We start from the raw sequence: 8868 nt of genomic DNA on the forward strand, positions 1-8868 counted from the left end.
CACTATTGATGCCAATGTCTGAATGTTTGTGTCTCTCAAAAATGTATATACTGAAACCTCATCCACAATGTGTTGATATTAAGAGGTAGGGCCTTTGGGAGGTCACTAGGTCAGGAGGGCAGTAAATGGAATTAATGCCCTTGTAAAAGACGCCTGTGAGAGCTTGTTTGCCCCTTCCACCATGTGAGGACACAAAGGAAGCACCGTCTATGAGAAACAGGCCCTCACCAGACATCAAATCTGCTGGCACCTTGATCTTAGACTTTCCAGCCTCCAGAACTGTGAGTCATGCATTTCTATTGTTTATAAATTACACAGTCCAAGGTATTCTGTTATAGCAGCCCAAAGGGACTAAGACAATTGGTGAGAGCTAATACCTGGAAACTAGATATAACTGGTTTTCCAGTTATTATTTCTCAGCTCCAAAACTATCATTCTGTGCTCTGCTTTGTAAGGCCGAGGCTGGAATTCTGCAAACGTATTTCTACTTTGCCAGATAAATCTATGTTGGGTTCTACCAAGGGAAGTGCTAAAGAGAGACTGGAAGGCTTGCCGAGGGAGAAGGAACTAGATTCCTTCCTGTTTTGCTTTCTGCTTCTGTCAGCATCATTACAACAATGGTTCTTCACTCCGGCATTGGCAATTGGTTGCGGTGTTCAGTTTTTCCCATACTCTCAGAGACAGTCTCCTCATCCCCCTCAGAGGAATCTGTACCATCTGGGATCCTTGGGGACCCCTTTTACAAGGTCCCAAGGCATCAGCACCCCTTGAGCCACAACCCCTCTTCAGAGATCTTGATTCCATCTCCATAGAACTTCTCCTCTAAATGTCTAGGTTCTAATGATCTTAACTTTGCCCTTTGTCCACAAGTCTGACAGGTGCTTCCTGCAGTTAATTGTCTTTGTATTATCTTACTGTTTCCTTTTCCCCTTTCAGTCCTCCAACACCTATTTAACCAATTCTTTATATTAATTTTTTTCCTTTAAAATAATTGGCATGTTTATAGCCCATCAACAGTAGAATAAAGTATAAAATATTCTCAATGTGGAATAATATACAGAAATGAGAATAAATGATCTACTATGCCTAATGACATGGATAACTGTCATAAACAATGATGAGTGAAAAGAAGTCAAACACAAAAACAGTATATAATGTATGATTTTCTTAATATAAAATACAAAAAAGGTAAAACTGATGTACAATGTTTAGAAGTCAAGACAGTTACTCTTGTTGGGGAAGGTGGGAGGGTTGGTTAGTGGCTTCAGTGCAAAAAGAGGGCTTCTGCAATGCTGATAATATTCTTTGTCTTGGTCTGGCTTTCATGACGCAGAAGCGTTCAGTTTATGGAAATTCATTCAGTTTTACAAGTATAATTTGATTTTCTGTCCATTTATCATACTACCAAAAAATATTTAAACAATAATGCAGCTATAAGTTGTAAACTAATGTTTGCGGTCAAACTGGACATTGACAGTAACTCTCTTTATGTCATAAAAACATTTTTGGCCGGGCGCGGTGGCTCAAGCCTGTAATCCCAGCACTTTGGGAGACCGAGACGGGCGGATCACGAGGTCAGGAGATTGAGACCATCCTGGCTAACACGGTGAAACCCCGTCTCTACTAAAAATACAAAAACTAGCCGGGCGAGGTGGCGGGTGCCTGTAGTCCCAGCTACTCGGGAGGCTGAGGCAGGAGAATGGCGTAAACCCGGGAGGCGGAGCTTGCAGTGAGCTGAGATCTGGCCACTGCACTCCAGTCCGGGCGACAGAGCGAGACTCCACCTAAAAAAAAAAAAAAAAAAAAAATTTTATAAATTCAAAAAAGTGAAAGAATCATGAGTAATTTATGTTTTTAAAAATTAAAATGGTTTAAAAAAATATTATACAAAAATAAGCACAGTACTTTCTCTTAGCACTCTTTTACTTAGTGCATCACATTTGTTTTTATTCTCATGTCATTCTTTTATAAACTATAATGTGCCAACTAAAACATGTCAAACCTGTAGTGCACCCAAGCTAGCTTTATCACCACAGTTTTATAAGGAAATGACAAAACTGGAGATAATTTAAGAAACAAATCATAAATTTATTCTTGAAAACCTGTCAACGCTTTAGTTCTTGATTCCTATCTTCCTTTCAGAATATAGGCCCTAATATCTACTCAAAATCTACAGTATGCTTTTTATCCACTTTAATTTTAGCTTTTCATATTTTTTTCCCATATTCCACCTGCTTGGCTGTACTCGGTACGTCTTCAGTCTCCCAGATGCTTTCGCTCTATTGTACTGGACTATTTGGAGGTTTGTTTGTTGTTTTTGTTTTTTTCTATGGCAATTCATTCTGGATACCATAATCTCATTGCAGGCCAGATTTTTCCACAGCGTTTCCATACTGGACTGGACTGTTTTTTTGGGTTTTTTGTTGTTTGTTGTTTTTTTGTTTCTGTTTTTCCTATGACAATTCCTCCTGGATACCATGATCTGATTGCAGGCCAGATTTTCCCACAGCATTTCCTGAAGGGTCGTCCATTCAGTATCTTCCCTATGACCATTTCCAAGTCCTGGCCCTTCCTGATCTTCCAGGTCCTGCCCTCTCATGAGATTAAAAAAAAAAAAAAAAAAAAACCTTCCAGAATAGAATGTTCACAAACTGAACACACCTATAAAACAGGAAGCCAGATCAAGATGCAGAATATTACCAGTGCACATGATGGGGTAGTTCACACAAAGACTGCATGAGAATCTGTAAAAATTATTTATTCATTCAATAGATATTTCAGGGTGTCTACAATACCAGTCACTTTCCAGGTCCTAATGCTACCCTGGAACTTCATGAGATCAAATTTTCAGTTCTGACTCTGCTACTTTCTAACTATTTGATCTTGAATACATTAGCTAATCTTTCTGAGCCTCAATTTCTTTATATATAAAAATGCAGTAAAGCATTTCTAAAATGTCATAATCACCAAAGGAAAATCAAAAAAACCTTATGGTTTTTTTATACAGGTTGTGGTGGGAAAGGCACAGACAATTCTAGTTAGCATAGTTAATTGAACATTGTATTAGTTTGTTCTCATGCTGCTTTAAAGAACTTCCTGAGACTGAGTAATTTAAAAAGAAAAGAGGTTTAACTGACTCACAGTTCTGCATGGCTGGGGAGGCCTCAGGAAACCTACAATCATGGTGGAAGGCACCTCTTCAGAGGGTGGCAGGAGAGAGAATGAGTGCCGAGGGCGGGGCGGAGGGGGGGCGTGGGGAATGCCAGACGCTTATAAAACCATCAGATCTCGTGAGAACTCACTCACTATCATGAGAACAGCACAGGGGAAACCACCCCCATGATTCAATTACATCACGCCAGGTCGTTCCCATGACACGTGCAGATAGTTACAGTTCAAGGTGAGTTTTGGGTGGAGACACAGCCAAACCAGATCAAACATCTATTTCTGCTGTTTTCACAAATCCCACAAAAATGGAGGAAAAAAAGAGAAGAGTTAAAAGGCGGTAAAGTACGTGAAAAAAAGATAAACGGACAATAGCAGGTGAGAAATATCTCAACAAATTTAGTGGAAAAGAAGATAGAGCAGAAGTAACTAATTTAGCAGTGTAACCTCAGGGTCCACAGAGTGAGAAACTAGTAAAGCCAGCCAATGTGTTATCTGGAGGCTTGAGGCTAGGACAGCAGAGTTCCTATGGGAAGTAGCAGTGAGGCTCAAGCTGAAATCAGGGCCTAGTTGAAAAACTGTACAGTTTGTTTGTTTATGAAGCAACTGGAAGTCTAGATCCCTTTCCCACTTCACCTCACCCATCAAGGACCAGAATTTTTCGCTCAGAGAAACCCTGAACTCCTGAAACCAAACATAGTGTGGGGGATGGAAGACTGAAAACAGGAAGTGGGGGATTAAGTGAAAATCGGGATGCTGAAAACTGAGACTTTCAGCTGCTTTTTCTACTCTACATTCAGAACAATAGCAGCCAGACTTACACACCAACTCTGTCACATTTGTCCCTCCATCCCCAATTCATATTTAAATACATTGAAAGGATTATTGAGAAGCATGTGACAGAGATATCATAAGATCTGGTAAATCAGCAAGAATATTTTAGCAAATTTGGCAAATGAAAGGGGAGGATTGTTAACTGCAGGGAAAAGTATTATATGCAAAAAAGGTGTGGCGTAGTGCTCAGCATGGCTAAACATTGCATAACATTTGCACAGTCATGATAATGTAAACACTGAGTATTGCTTTAGCCAAAACTGCTAGTGTAACTACATCAGAGATAGGGGAATGAAACTTATTATCATTTGGCCTTCAATATACGTTTGCACACTTTCAGCGTACCCCCTTAATTATGAAGGCTGGGAAGCTAAAAATGATCACATTTCCCAAAAGGTCCTGCAGCCACAGTTCTGGATGCAATTTAAGTTCTGTCATAAGACGCACTCATTTGAGATTTGAAAGGCAGAAGTGAGGCAAAGGCCATTTCCTTGTGGCTGAGGCAGCTGGTAAACAAGATTAGACAGATAAGAATGTTTGCAGTAGGCCGGGCACAGTGGCTCACGCCTGTAATCCCAGCACTTTGAGAGGTAGCTGGATCACCTGAGCTCAGGAGTTTGAGACCAGCTTGGCCAACATGATGAAACCCCATCTCTACTACTAAAAATACAGAATTAGCCAGTTGTGATGGTAGGTGCCTGTAATCCCAGCTACTCAGGAGGCTGAAGCAGGAGAATCGCTTGAACCCAGGAGGCGGAGGTTGCAGTGAGCTGAGATCCCATCATTGCACTCCAGTCTGGGTGGCAGAGCAAGATGCTGTCTTCAAAGAAAAGAAAAGAAGCAGAAGAATGTTTGCAGTAGGCAGACTTCACATCCCAATGTCTCTTTAGGACTATCATGGATGTGGGGCATTAGCAGAGGTGACAACAGCAACCACCTGACCTCTGTATCAACCCTACTCACCATGGTATGCCACTGAATCAATAGTCCTGCAACAGCCTTTGCCTCCCATTCAGTTTTTCTCTACCCCATCCCCTACTCCCAGCAATTTGGTAATCACTGCACTGAATTGATAATTCCCTGTACTAAATTACTAGAGTGGTTGCATTTCCCCAAATTAAACACAGACTAATACAGGGGGAAAAAAGCTAAGTCCCAAATGACAGATTGAGAAGTTGCAATATGAGGACATTATTTAGAAATCTAGAATTTCAGGAACATTAGCTAGCAGAGTGGGGGTGATAAACCTTGGAGAGCGGATCTGGGAATAAATAGAAGTTAAAGTAACTTATAAATTATACTGCAGATATTCTTAAAAAATAACTTGAATCTGACCTCATCAATATAATCTTATTGTTGTAAGATTAAGAATAATATTACCAGAGGGTAGTTTTAAACACACATACATATGCCAATTCTCTTCTTCTAAAGCTCTTCTTGGGCCTTGCATGGGGGCTCACCCCTATAATCCCAACATTTTAGGAGGCTAAGGCAGGAGGATCCTTTTAGCCCAGTAGTTCAAGATCAGCCTGGGCAAGGTAGGGAGACTCCCATTTCTACAAAAAAACAAAAAAAATTAGCCAAGCATGTTGGTGTGCACCTGTGGTCCCAGCTACTTGGTAGGCTGAGGTGGGAGGATCTCTTGAGCCCTAGAGTTTAGGCTGCTGTGAGCTGTGATTGCACCACTACACACCAGCCTGGGCAACAGAGCAAGATCCTATCTCAAAATAAAGAAAAGTTTTTCTTGTGTCAGGTTTATAGTATTAGTACAGCCTAAGGAAGAAGTATATTCAAGCCTTTCATTGACCTCCAAAAACAATCGGTATGTATTAATACAAACAGAACATTCTGATGCTTTCTTTTAAACCCATATATATAGGTAGTCTAACTCTGTCCCAGATTTCTAAGAAGTATCAGGAAGCCTAAGTCTCTGTGATTACTTTTGGCTCTGCTTCTACTAACGACCATTTAGCATTTGCTGACTCTCATTAGGCTGCATAGATCCACACAAGAAGCTCATCTCCTGTTCTTGCATTCTCCGTCTACCTCTTAACCACAGTGAGAAAGACTGATACACATCTTTTTACACAAGCTTTCCAGAGAAGCTGACTTTGCTGAAGTTTGGGGACGATGGAGAGAATTTACTTCAGAGAAACAGAAATATCTATAAAATAACATTTTAATTGCTGTTTCTACAAAGTCTTGTAAGCATTTCTGTAACTTGACCGACAAACTCTTGCCCTGCTGTTCAGTTGTCTAGCTGTTCTGCCTCCTGGGTTCCATCCCTCATAGAATAAAAAAGTCGTATTTTCTTTTTCTTTCTGTCTTTTTTTTTTTTTTTTTTTGAGACAGAGTCTGGCTCTGTCACCCAGGCTGGAGTGCAGTGGCATTATCTTGGCTCAGTGCAACCTCTGCCTCCCAGGTTCAAGCAATTCTCGTGCCTCAGCCTCCCGAGTACCTGGGACTACAGGTACCTGCCACCACGCCCGGCTAATTTTTGTATTTTTAGTAGAGATGGGGTTTCACCACGTTGGCCAGCCTGGTCTTGAACTCCTGGCCTCAAATGATCTGTTCACCTTGGCCTCCCAAAGGCTGGGATTATAGGCATGAGCCACCGCACCTGGGGCCTCTTAAAAAGTCCAATTTTCTTACACAGAAAGACTGAAATCACTGCAACCTTCTTCAAACTCTTCTCAGGGCCTCCCAGTACAGAGTTCAAGAGCCAGAATAAACTTTGAAATTATGGCTGCCGGGTCAGCCACAGCACATTTTCAGAACACAGCCAAATCTTTCCCCATTTTTAATCACAAGGTAGATTGTAAGGAGAGAGGAGTTAATTCAAATTGCCTGAAGAATGACTTCCTGATTATCAGAACAATCAAATAATAAAAGCAGTGCCCAGAGAAAATTATAATGTGCCACAGTTGAAAATACTTTGAAAAGGTAAATAACAATCTACCTGGATAAAGTACATAGAATACGATTATATTTTAAAAATCAAAAGTCATCCTTAATCATAAATTTCTTACTTTGTGTGTATGTGCATGCATTTCCAAGTGTTTTTATTTAGTTATGTTTTTATATCATTAAAACTTTTTCCACTTTGACAAGCGTATGACTGGGAATGTCTCCCAATTTTCTTTGTGATAGTTAATTTCCACATAAGCAGTCATCAAATTATAACATAACTCTAAAATATTTTCATTCAGTAGGTTAGATTCTAAAACCAAGGAAAAGATTAAAAATCTTGTTCCTTGGAAAAGTATGCATATTCAATGTTTCTGAGGCACTCATCAAAGTTTGAAGAGTGCAGATGAAACAAGCTGAAAAGGTTAAACCCCTGAAGGCTTATTACTTTTACTTATTAATGAGAAATGCATACGTGAATTTGTGACTTTCAGGCTGTTTGAAACAGCCTTATCACAGAGCCATAATTTGTGTGTGTGAGTGGGTGCGTGTGCATGTTGGTATGCACCAAAGTTTTATGTGTTCACTTCTTGCATTTGAAGTACTCTTTGATGACATCTTTGGCCTGACACTCCTTGCCAGCATTCTTAACTTCTACACAACTGCCACCAACCACTTTACAGGACTTCCCCTCTCTGTCAGTTTCGCAGAGGCCTACTTATTCCTCCAGTTTCTTGTCATCAACCTTAAGTCGGTTGATTTGGTGTTTAGCACAAAAGGCCTCCACCAACTTGACATACACAGGCTCATCAGAGTTGGATGTAAGCACACTAAGATGGGCTTGGCACTTGTCTAAGGCTTTGGCAGCTTCGAGAATTCCACATGCTAGGTCATCATGGACGAGGGCAGTCTTCAGCACCTTTTGTAAAGCAGTATTAACATCCATTAAACCTCCAGCAGTAATGCCTTCCTCGGCCATGGCGGTGGCTTACTGTGAAGCTGAATCTTGAATGTACCCAAGCCTCCACTTCCATGCGACTAGGTGTTGGCAGGGTAAGAAATGCATAATTTACGTATCTTTAAATTTGTTCAACATAAGTGTACAATGATTTCTTGTAAATTTATGGAGTTGTGTAGCAACCACTGTTCACTTAAAAATATTTTCATCACTCCAAAAAAGTCCCTGGTGCCTATTTGCAATCACTTACATTCCTACTCTCAGGTCCAGGCAACAATTGATTTTTTTTTTTTTTTTTTTCTGGTCACTATAAGATTTGCCTTTTTCTTAAGGTTTCTTATAAATGAAATTACACAAGGTAGTCTTCTGTGTCTGGCTTCTTTCACTTAACATAATGTTTTAGGGTTCATCCATGTTGTATCATGTATCAATAGCCATTCCTTTTTATTGCTGAATAGTATTCCACTGCATAGATAATATATCACTTTTTATGTATCCACTCATTAGTTTATGAACATCTGGATTGTTTCCATCTGGCTATTACACATAATGCTGTTATGAACATTCATGTGCGAATTTTGTGTGGGTACATGTTTCCAACTCTCTTGGGTATATATCTAGCAGTGGAATTTCTAGATTAAAGATTCTATATTTACCTTTTTGAGGAACTGCCAAACTGTTTTCCATAGCAGTTGCACTGTTTTTGCATTCCTAACCAGCAATGTATGAGATTTCCAATTCTACACACATCTTAGCAAAAACTTGATATTGTCAGTCTTTTTTATTATAGCCATTTTAGTAGGTATGTAATAATAGCATGTAGTTTTATTTTGCATTTCCCTAATGATTAATGGTGTTAAGCATTTCTTCATGAGATTATTAGCCATTTTGTATTTTCTTTGTTAAATGTTTATTCAGATTGGGTGTGGTGGTCCATGCCTGTAATCCCAGCACTTTGGGAGGCCAAGATGGGTGGATCACCTGAGCTCAGGAATTTCAGATCA

General features: G+C 39.9%; 1 pseudogene; it reads right to left on the reverse strand.

Moving 5' to 3' along the window:
• Nucleotides 1-7433: 7433 nt before the first annotated feature.
• Nucleotides 7434-7885, reverse strand: LOC117086413 (annotated as a pseudogene).
• Between the last annotated feature and the right edge of the window lie 983 nt (nt 7886-8868).

This window comes from Trachypithecus francoisi, unplaced genomic scaffold (genome assembly GCF_009764315.1).
Source record: "Trachypithecus francoisi isolate TF-2019V2 unplaced genomic scaffold, Tfra_2.0 Lachesis_group1, whole genome shotgun sequence".
Lineage (NCBI taxonomy): Eukaryota > Metazoa > Chordata > Mammalia > Primates > Cercopithecidae > Trachypithecus > Trachypithecus francoisi.